Source organism: Cololabis saira, unplaced genomic scaffold (assembly GCF_033807715.1).
Source record: "Cololabis saira isolate AMF1-May2022 unplaced genomic scaffold, fColSai1.1 scf399, whole genome shotgun sequence".
Classification (NCBI taxonomy): Eukaryota; Metazoa; Chordata; class Actinopteri; order Beloniformes; family Belonidae; genus Cololabis; species Cololabis saira.
The window spans coordinates 1-10,387 of NW_026906563.1; the positions used below are offsets into that span (position 1 = coordinate 1).

The 10,387-nt window shown below is 45.5% G+C and overlaps 12 non-coding genes across 12 annotated transcripts; 3 read left to right on the forward strand and 9 right to left on the reverse strand.

The window, feature by feature from the left end:
• Positions 1–981: 981 nt before the first annotated feature.
• On the reverse strand, positions 982–1,054 carry trnak-cuu (transfer RNA lysine (anticodon CUU)). Its single transcript has one exon. It is a non-coding gene; the product is annotated as a tRNA-Lys (tRNA).
• A 1,156-nt stretch (positions 1,055–2,210) lies between these two features.
• trnas-cga (transfer RNA serine (anticodon CGA)) lies at positions 2,211–2,292 on the reverse strand. Its single transcript has one exon. It is a non-coding gene; the product is annotated as a tRNA-Ser (tRNA).
• Positions 2,293–2,493: 201 nt separating this feature from the next.
• trnaw-cca (transfer RNA tryptophan (anticodon CCA)) lies at positions 2,494–2,565 on the reverse strand. The gene has a single exon. It is a non-coding gene; the product is annotated as a tRNA-Trp (tRNA).
• A 1,266-nt stretch (positions 2,566–3,831) lies between these two features.
• Positions 3,832–3,920, forward strand: trnay-gua (transfer RNA tyrosine (anticodon GUA)). Its single transcript is given in 2 exon segments — positions 3,832–3,868; positions 3,885–3,920. It is a non-coding gene; the product is annotated as a tRNA-Tyr (tRNA).
• Positions 3,921–4,063: 143 nt separating this feature from the next.
• trnar-acg (transfer RNA arginine (anticodon ACG)) lies at positions 4,064–4,136 on the forward strand. The gene has a single exon. It is a non-coding gene; the product is annotated as a tRNA-Arg (tRNA).
• A 1,171-nt stretch (positions 4,137–5,307) lies between these two features.
• On the reverse strand, positions 5,308–5,380 carry trnak-cuu (transfer RNA lysine (anticodon CUU)). Its single transcript has one exon. It is a non-coding gene; the product is annotated as a tRNA-Lys (tRNA).
• Positions 5,381–6,138: 758 nt separating this feature from the next.
• On the forward strand, positions 6,139–6,210 carry trnah-gug (transfer RNA histidin (anticodon GUG)). The gene has a single exon. It is a non-coding gene; the product is annotated as a tRNA-His (tRNA).
• A 716-nt stretch (positions 6,211–6,926) lies between these two features.
• On the reverse strand, positions 6,927–6,999 carry trnak-cuu (transfer RNA lysine (anticodon CUU)). Its single transcript has one exon. It is a non-coding gene; the product is annotated as a tRNA-Lys (tRNA).
• Positions 7,000–8,221: 1,222 nt separating this feature from the next.
• Positions 8,222–8,303, reverse strand: trnas-cga (transfer RNA serine (anticodon CGA)). Its single transcript has one exon. It is a non-coding gene; the product is annotated as a tRNA-Ser (tRNA).
• A 201-nt stretch (positions 8,304–8,504) lies between these two features.
• Positions 8,505–8,576, reverse strand: trnaw-cca (transfer RNA tryptophan (anticodon CCA)). Its single transcript has one exon. It is a non-coding gene; the product is annotated as a tRNA-Trp (tRNA).
• A 1,079-nt stretch (positions 8,577–9,655) lies between these two features.
• trnak-uuu (transfer RNA lysine (anticodon UUU)) lies at positions 9,656–9,727 on the reverse strand. Its single transcript has one exon. It is a non-coding gene; the product is annotated as a tRNA-Lys (tRNA).
• A 282-nt stretch (positions 9,728–10,009) lies between these two features.
• trnas-cga (transfer RNA serine (anticodon CGA)) lies at positions 10,010–10,091 on the reverse strand. Its single transcript has one exon. It is a non-coding gene; the product is annotated as a tRNA-Ser (tRNA).
• Positions 10,092–10,387: the final 296 nt, after the last annotated feature.

Consider the following 10,387-nt stretch of genomic DNA (forward strand, 5'->3'; position numbering starts at 1 on the left):
GGGGAATCCCCAATGGATTTCGAGTCCATCGCCTTAACCACTCGGTTAAGTGAATCTGCAGAATCAGATGAATCTGCAGAATCAGATGAATAAATGCAATTCCTTTTATTTAAAGATTGATCCTGCTTTCTTCAAGGCAGGTGATTGTGCAGACTTGCATAATTCCATGTACATATCAAAGTTTTCTGTTGCAGCAAAAGTTTGTCTGGTTGGTGAACTCGTGAGGATGGAAAAAACAAAACTGAAAACCCCGGTTTGAGTCCGGGTCACAGCACCCCTGTGGCAGCCAGAGAGCTTCTCAAACTTTTGGAAAAAGAAAGAAAAAGGTGCCACAGCCACAACAAAATCCACTAGGGTGTTTGGATCAGATTTTCACACCATTCACACTTCAATTGATTGGGGTGGGGAAAGGGGGTGCTACGGCCCAGGCACTTAGCCAAGGACAATGGACTCTGCCAGTGGTAAGGACCCGGCAAGGGAGACCTCATTTAAAATGTTTCCTTTTCCTAGTTTCAGGCCTTGGTAGAAGAATACACAAGTCATGGAGCTGTCAACATGCACCCTCCTTCGATAGTTCAGTTGGTGGAGCGGAGTACTGTAGAACCAGCAAAATGTCGCTAGTTCAACTCCGACTCGAAGGACTGCTGTTAGTTTCCATCTGCCCAGTGCGGGACTCTATTTCATCACTGTACTCGGCTTTGGCCATTTGGTAACGTGCACATGTTATCCTCGTCATCGGCAAATCAATTACATGCATCAGATACGTAGTCATAATTACAAATTCTTACACGTTATCGTCGTCAACGGCAAATGAATGAAATTATTTCACCGAACCCTGGAATGTCATCAGACATGTGATGTCATTGATGATGTCACCAGTCTCAGCCAGTAAAATCCATCACAGCAGTGGAGGTGATTCCTTTCTGCTCACCTTCAACCTGGACTCTACACTTCAAACAAACTTCATAAATGTGACTTCAGCGCCCAACGTGGGGCTCGAACCCACGACCCTGAGATTAAGAGTCTCATGCTCTACCGACTGAGCTAGCCGGGCTTCAGATGCTAGTAAATAAGAACAATAATCGAAAAGTGTCTGTAATGTGAGGTTTTATCAGCGTTTCAGAGAAACCAGTTTTCCGTCTGGACTCCTCTGAACACCACCCAGACAGTTGAAGGACAACATGTGACTAAACTAGTGATTTTCTAGTTTTTCGCAATTGTAGATGCTCACAAATTGGCTATTTCGGAGGTGTCCATTTTTTAGGAGTTGGTGCAGTTGGAAGCCAACTACCTGGTGATGACGTCACCTACTCTCGTCCACTTGGCATTATGAGACAACGGGAGCGCATTTCAAGTTCAGCTGGACTACGTCAAAATCTGTGTAGACCTGGCGGTTATCAGGTTGCTATGCTCCTCAAGATAGCCTATAGCTAGCTAGTGCAAAATGTCCCACTATCTATGTCTCTACATACCTGTCTAGATGGTTTTGTATAAGATTAAGGGGGAATAGAAACTAAATGATAATTTAGTCCTAAAATGACAACATGAAGATGTTTCTGTTGTTTATTTTGACGATAAAAACAGGAAGCTGCCAGTAGATGTGGTAAGTGTTGCATCAGATACATAGTTGTGAATAGCAACTTTATTTAGCCTTGGAATGTCACAGCACTCCTTAAAGTTAGGATTGTTTTTATTCACATTATTAACAGAAATAGGGAAATAATTCTGCCACAGGAAGATGAAAACATGATGACCTAAGTAGGTCAGTCTTGGAGTATAGAGAAGAAACATTTCTGATGTTACTGTACTGTGTGTGAGATTGGGATGGTTTCCATGGACACTGCAGAATGTTAAGCGAAATGTTTGCGTTTCAATATAAACAGCAGAGGGCCGCTGTTGCTACATTTGGTAACGTGCACATGTTATCATCGTCATCGGCAAATTAATTACATGCATCAGATACATTGTCATAATTACCAATTCTTTCATCTAACCCTGGAATGTCATCAGACATGTGATGTCATTGATGATGTCACCATTCTCAGCCAGTAAAATCCATCTCAGTGACCACAACAGCAGTGGAGGTGATTGCTTTCTGCTCACCTTCAACCTGGACTCTACACTTTAAACAAATGTGACTTGAGCACCCAATGTGGGGCTCGAACCCACCCCCCTGAGATTAGGATTAAGATTAACATTCATACATGAATCGTTGTTGGCAGGATTTCAACCTGCACGGGTAATCCCCAACGGATTTCGAGTCCATCGCCTTAACCACTCGGCCACAACAACCACTCCAAAATGTGTGAATTTGCAGAATCAGATAAACAAATGCAATTCCTTTTATTTAAAGATTGTTCCTCCTTTCTTCAAGGCAGGTGATTGTGCAGACTTTAATAATTCCCGGTACATATCAAAGTTTTCTGTTGCAGCTAAAGTTTGTATGGTTGGTAAACTTGTAAGGATGGATAAAACAAAATTGAAAGTTCATTATGACCCTGATGTGAGTTGAACACATAACCTTCTGATCTGGAGTCAGACGCGCTACCATTGCGCCACAGAGCCTTTTCTGATATTCTCTGAGGTTGTACACCAAACTGATCATAGCGGGCACCACTTCCAAACCAAATAACTTCCGTCTTGTTTTCATCAAGCTTCATCCGTGTTTTAAAGTCCCTGAGACAGTCCATCAAGGGGTTCAGTGGGTTACTATGATGCAGAGAAAAATAGATGTAAAATATATGAGATGTTCTACACTTGGAGCTTTGTTCATTTATTTATTTTTAATAACAAGGGGCGTGGACAAGGTGGGAGCATGCAGAACCTCGCAAACTCACCTGGGAAGAACTCTGGAGAGCTGAACCTCTGCGCACAAAGTTCCTCATTCAATCAGTGTACGACGTCCTCCCAAGCCCGGCCAACCTGCACACCTGGGGCCTGGCAGATACGCCTGAGTGCAAGTTGTGCCAGAGGAGGGGCACCATGGAGCACATTCTGAGCTGCTGCCCAACGGCGTTAGGAGAGGGGCGGTATCGCTGGCGCCACGACCAAGTTCTAAAATCCTTGGCGGATTCCATCTGCACAGCGATACAGAACAGCAAGACCCAGGTCGCCCCGAAGCAGTCAATCACGTTTGTTAGAGCTGGGCAGAATGCAAAACACCAGCCAAACTCCGCAGGAGGACTCTTCGCTACCGCTCGTGACTGGCAGCTCCAAGTTGACCTGGGAAGGAAACTCAAGTTCCCAGCTAGCATAGCTGCCACTTCACTCCCCCCAGATATGGTATTAACTTTGGAGTCCACCAAGCAAGTGGTCCTGCTGGAACTGACTGTCCCCTTGGAGGGCCGGATTGGTGAGGCCAATGAGCGCAAGAGGGCCAAATACTCTGAGCTCACCACAGAGTGCCGGAGCAATGGCTGGAGAGCCCGCTGCGAGCCAGTTGAAATTGAGTGCAGAGGTTTCGCAGGACATTCACTCCAGAGAGTGCTCAAACTCCTTGGAGTTACAGGACTGCAGTTGAGGAGAGCCACCAAGAAAATCCTCGAGGCCACAGAAAAGGCCTCGCGGTGCTGTAAAAGAAAGAAAAAGGTGCCACGGCCACAACAAAATCCACTAGGGTGTTTGGATCAGATTTCCATACCATTCACACTTCAATTGATTCCGGTGGGGAAAGGGGCTGCTACGGCCCAGGCACTTAGCCAAGGACAATGGACTCTGCCAGTGGTAAGGACCCGGCAAGGGAGACAATAATTAATTTAAAATGTTTCATTTTTCCAGTTTAAGGCCTTGGTAGAAGAATACACGAGTCATGGAGCTGTCAACATCCATCCTCCTTCGATAGCTCAGTTGGTAGAGCGGAGGACTGTAGAACCAGTAAAACAGGTATCCTTAGGTCGCTGGTTCAACTCCGGCTCGAAGGACTGGCTTTATTTTTCATCTGCCCAGAGCGGGATTCTATTTCACTGCTGTACCTGGCTATGGCTCTGCCATCTACTGTGGATGGGACATCTGAGTCGTTGCAACACGTGTGTTTCCACATGTTTCCACATGTTACCATAAAAGAGGGCTAGTGGCGCAATGGATAACGCGTCTGAGTACGGATCAGAAGATTCTAGGTTCAACTCCTGGCTAGCTCAAAAAATCCTAATCTTTAATATTATCCCAGTCACAACCTTGGTAGTGTACACGTTTCTTCTTCTCTGTCATTTATTTATTTACTTGCTTTTTTCATTTGTCTCTGTGTATGCCCGGAAACGTACACTTCAAAGGTGCCGCAGGATAGGCCGTCTTCCATAATGTTTCCAAAGCTGCCCCCGGCTCACGCATTATTTTTGTCTTTCCTGGGACCTCTTTTATTCATTCTCTTCCTTCCTCATATCTCATTAGAGGCAAATGCCCTTACCTGACGACAGGGGCGCCACACCTCCACACACACTTCTTCCAACCTCACACCGTGTAAACTGACATAACTGCAGAAACCGAGCACATATCTAAAGCTGGGTACATGTATCCTTTTTAAGCTGTGATCGTATAGTGGTGAGTACTCTGCGTTGTGGCCGCAGCAACCCTGGTTTGAATCCGGGTCACAGCACCCCTGTGGCAGCCAGAGAGCTTCTCAAACTTTTGGAAAAAGAAAGAAAAAGGTGCCACGGCCACAACAAAATCCACTAGGGATCAGATTTTCACACCATTCACACTTCAATTGATTGGGGTGGGGAGGGGGGGTGCTACGGCCCAGACACTTAGCCAAGGACAATGGACTCTGCCAGTGGTAAGGACCCAGCAACGGGCGCATAAAGGAGACAATAATTCATTTAAAATGTTTCCTTTTCCTAGTTTCAGGCCTTGGTAGAAGAATACACAAGTCATGGAGCTGTCAACATGCACCCTCCTTTGATAGTTCAGTTGGTAGAGCGGAGTACTGTAGAACCAGTAAAATGTCGCTAGTTCAACTCCGGCTCGAAGGACTGCTGTTAGTTTCCATCTGCCCAGTGCGGGACTCTATTTCATCACTGTACTCGGCTTTGGCCATTTGGTAACGTGCACATGTTATCCTCGTCATCGGCAAATCAATTACATGCATCAGATACGTAGTCATAATTACAAATTCTTACATGTTATCGTCGTCAACGGCAAATCAATGAAATTATTTCACCGAACCCTGGAATGTCATCAGACATGTGATGTCATTGATGATGTCACCAGTCTCAGCCAGTAAAATCCATCACAGCAGTGGAGGTGATTCCTTTCTGCTCACCTTCAACCTGGACTCTACACTTCAAACAAACTTCATAAATGTGACTTCAGCGCCCAACGTGGGGCTCGAACCCACGACCCTGAGATTAAGAGTCTCATGCTCTACCGACTGAGCTAGCCAGGCTTCAGATGCTAGTAAATAAGAACAATAATCGAAAAGTGTCTGTAATGTGAGGTTTTATCAGCGTTTTAGAGAAACCAGTTTTCCGTCTGGACTCCTCTGGACTGTAGAACCAGTAAAACAGGTATCCTTAGGTCGCTGGTTCAACTCCGGCTCGAAGGACTGGCTTTATTTTTCATCTGCCCAGAGCGGGATTCTATTTCACTGCTGTACCCGGCTATGGCTCTGCCATCTACTGTGGATGGGACATCTGAGTCGTTGCAACACGTGTGTTTCCACATGTTTCCACATGTTACCCTAAAAGAGGGCTAGTGACGCAATGGATAACGCGTCTGAGTACGGATCAGAAGATTCTAGGTTCAACTCCTGGCTAGCTCAAAAAATCCTAATCTCTAATATTATCCCAGTCACAACCTTGGTAGTGTACACGTTTCTTCTTCTCTGTCATTTATTTATTTACTTGCTTTTTTCATTTGTCTCTGTGTATGCCCGGAAACGTACACTTCAAAGGTGCCGCAGGATAGGCCGTCTTCCATAATGTTTCCAAAGCTGCCCCCGGCTCACGCATTATTTTTGTCTTTCATGGGACCTCTTTTATTCATTCTCTTCCTTCCTCATATCTCATTAGAGGCAAATGCCCTTACCTGACGACAGGGGCGCCACACCTCCACACACACTTCTTCCAACCTCACACCGTGTAAACTGACATAACTGCAGAAACCGAGCACATATCTAAAGCTGGGTACATGTATCCTTTTTAAGCTGTGATCGTATAGTGGTGAGTACTCTGCGTTGTGGCCGCAGCAACCCCGGTTCGAATCCGGGTCACAGCACCCCTGTGGCAGCCAGAGAGCTTCTCAAACTTTTGGAAAAAGAAAGAAAAAGGTGCCACGGCCACAACAAAATCCACTAGGGATCAGATTTTCACACCATTCACACTTCAATTGATTGGGGTGGGGAGGGGGGGTGCTACGGCCCAGACACTTAGCCAAGGACAATGGACTCTGCCAGTGGTAAGGACCCAGCAACGGGCGCATAAAGGAGACAATAATTAATTTAAAATGTTTCCTTTTCCTAGTTTCAGGCCTTGGTAGAAGAATACACAAGTCATGGAGCTGTCAACATGCACCCTCCTTTGATAGTTCAGTTGGTAGAGCGGAGTACTGTAGAACCAGCAAAATGTCGCTAGTTCAACTCCGGCTCGAAGGACTGCTGTTAGTTTCCATCTGCCCAGTGCGGGACTCTATTTCATCACTGTACTCGGCTTTGGCCATTTGGTAACGTGCACATGTTATCCTCGTCATCGGCAAATCAATTACATGCATCAGATACGTAGTCATAATTACAAATTCTTACATGTTATCGTCGTCAACGGCAAATCAATGAAATTATTTAACCGAACCCTGGAATGTCATCAGACATGTGATGTCATTGATGATGTCACCAGTCTCAGCCAGTAAAATCCATCACAGCAGTGGAGGTGATTCCTTTCTGCTCACCTTCAACCTGGACTCTACACTTCAGACAAACTTCATAAATGTGATTTCAGCGCCCAACGTGGGGCTCGAACCCACGACCCAGAGATTAAGAGTCTCATGCTCTACCGACTGAGCTAGCCGGGCTTCAGATGCTAGTAAATAAGAACAATAATCGAAAAGTGTCTGTAATGTGAGGTTTTATCAGCGTTTCAGAGAAACCAGTTTTCCGTCTGGACTCCTCTGGACAACACCCAGACAGTTGAAGGACAACATGTGACTAAACTTGTGATTTTCTAGTTTTTCGCAATTGTAGATGCTCACAAATTGGCTATTTCGGAGGTGTCCATTTTTTAGGAGTTGGTGCAGTTGGAAGCCAACTACCTGGTGATGATGTCACCTACTCTCGTCCACTTGGCATTATGAGACAACGGGAGCGCATTTCAAGTTCAGCTGGACTACGTCAAAATCTGTGTAGACCTGGCGGTTATCAGGTTGCTATGCTCCTCAAGATAGCCTATAGCTAGCTAGTGCAAAATGTCCCACTATCTATGTCTCTACATACCTGTCTAGATGGTTTTGTATAAGATTAAGGGGGAATAGAAACTAAATGATAATGTAGTCCTAAAATGACAACATGAAGATGTTTCTGTTGTTTATTTTGACGATAAAAACAGGAAGCTGCCAGTAGATGTGGTAAGTGTTGCATCAGATACATAGTTGTGAATAGCAACTCTGTCATTTAGCCTTGGAATGTCATCAAAGACATGTGATGTCACTGAGGATGTCACAAAGACTTATGGAGGGTATACATAGCACTCGTTAAAGTTAGGATTTTTTTTATTCACATTATTAACAGAAATAGGGAAATAATTCTGCCACAGGAACATGAAAACATGATGACCTCAGTAGGTCAGTCTTGGAGTATAGAGAAGAAACATTTCTGATGTTACTGCACTGTGTGTGAGATTGGGATGGTTTCCATGGACACTGCAGAATGTTAAGCAAAATGTTTGCGTTTCAATATAAACAGCAGAGGGCCGCTGTTGCTACATTTGGTAACGTGCACATGTTATCATCGTCATCGGCAAATTAATTACATGCATCAGATACATTGTCATAATTACCAATTCTTTCATCTAACCCTGGAATGTCATCAGACATGTGATGTCATTGATGATGTCACCATTCTCAGCCAGTAAAATACATCTCAGTGACCACAACAGCAGTGGAGGTGATTGCTTTCTGCTCACCTTCAACCTGGACTCTACACTTTAAACACATTTCATAAATGTGACTTCAGCACCCAATGTGGGGCTCGAACCCGCACCCCTGAGATTAGGATTAAGATTAACATTCATACATGAATCGTTGTTGGCAGGATTTCAACCTGCACGGGTAATCCCCAACGGATTTCGAGTCCATCGCCTTAACCACTCGGCCACAACAACCACTCCAAAATGTGTGAATTTGCAGAATCAGATAAACAAATGCAATTCCTTTTATTTAAAGATTGTTCCTCCTTTCTTCAAGGCAGGTGATTATGCAGACTTTAATAATTCCCGGTACATATCAAAGTTTTCTGTTGCAGCTAAAGTTTGTATGGTTGGTAAACTTGTAAGGATGGATAAAACAAAATTGAAAGTTCATTATGACCCTGATGTGAGTTGAACACATAACCTTCTGATCTGGAGTCAGACGCGCTACCATTGCGCCACAGAGCCTTTTCTGATATTCTCTGAGGTTGTACACCAATCTGATCATAGCGGGCACCACTTCCAAACCAAATAACTTCCGTCTTGTTTTCATCAAGCTTCATCCGTGTTTTAAAGTCCCTGAGACAGTCCATCAAGGGGTTCAGTGGGTTACTATGATGCAGAGAAAAATAGATGTAAAATATATGAGATGTTCTACACTTGGAGCTTTGTTCATTTATTTATTTTTAATAACAAGGGGCGTGGACAAGGTGGGAGCATGCAGAACCTCGCAAACTCACCTGGGAAGAACTCTGGAGAGCTGAACCTCTGCGCACAAAGTTCCTCATTCAATCAGTGTACGACGTCCTCCCAAGCCCGGCCAACCTGCACACCTGGGGCCTGGCAGATACGCCTGAGTGCAAGTTGTGCCAGAGGAGGGGCACCATGGAGCACATTCTGAGCTGCTGCCCAACGGCGTTAGGAGAGGGGCGGTATCGCTGGCGCCACGACCAAGTTCTAATATCCCTGCACAGCGATACAGAACAGCAAGACCCAGGTCGCCCCGAAGCAGTCAATCACGTTTGTTAGAGCTGGGCAGAATGCAAAACACCAGCCAAACTCCGCAGGAGGACTCTTCGCTACCGCTCGTGACTGGCAGCTCCAAGTTGACCTGGGAAGGAAACTCAAGTTCCCAGCTAGCATAGCTGCCACTTCACTCCCCCCAGATATGGTATTAACTTTGGAGTCCACCAAGCAAGTGGTCCTGCTGGAACTGACTGTCCCCTTGGAGGGCCGGATTGGTGAGGCCAATGAGCGCAAGAGGGCCAAATACTCTGAGCTCACCATCGAGTGCCGGAGCAATGGCTGGAGAGCCCGCTGCGAGCCAGTTGAAATTGAGTGCAGAGGTTTCGCAGGACATTCACTCCAGAGAGTGCTCAAACTCCTTGGAGTTACAGGACTGCAGTTGAGGAGAGCCACCAAGAAAATCCTCGAGGCCACAGAAAAGGCCTTGCGGTGCTGTGGATCCGTAGGGGGGATCTGTGGTGCGCTACTTGGACACAAGCCGGGGATTGATCACCCCCGGCTGGGGGAGAAATAGACATTTCTTCCCTGACCGGGAATTGAACCCGGACCGTGGTGGTAAAAGCACCAAATCCTAGCCATTAGACCATCAGGGACACATGTGGCATCATGACAACTTCACTGCAACTTCACTGCACCGCGAGTGTCGCCAACAGAAAAAACTTTACAAATGTGCATACGCCAGCATTGATCGGTGCATGAAGCACCACAACTTTCTACATTCAAGTCACTTTCTGAACATCAGACCGTGCGCGTACAGACATTTTTTGTGCACTGCACTCTTTGTAAATGAGGCCCCTGATGGATGAGTTATAAATCACAGTCTTGTCTGAGGTTAAGACATTGTACATTTAACAAGCCTTTTGTTCCCCATTAAGCGTTGTTGGCAGGATTTCAACCTGCGCGGGGAATCCCCAATGGATTTCGAGTCCATCGCCTTAACCACTCTGCCACAACAACCACTCTAAAAGGTGTGAATCTGCAGAATCAGATGAATAAATGCAATTCCTTTTATTTAAAGATTGATCCTGCTTTCTTCAAGGCAGGTGATTGTGCAGACTTGCATAATTCCATGAACATATCAAAGTTTTCTGTTGCAGCAAAAGTTTGTCTGGTTGGTGAACTCGTGAGGATGGAAAAAACAAAACTGAAAACCCCGGTTTGAATCCGGGTCACAGCACCCCTGTGGCAGCCAGAGAGCTTCTCAAACTTTTGGAAAAAGAAAGAAAAAGGTGCCACGGCCACAACAAAATCCA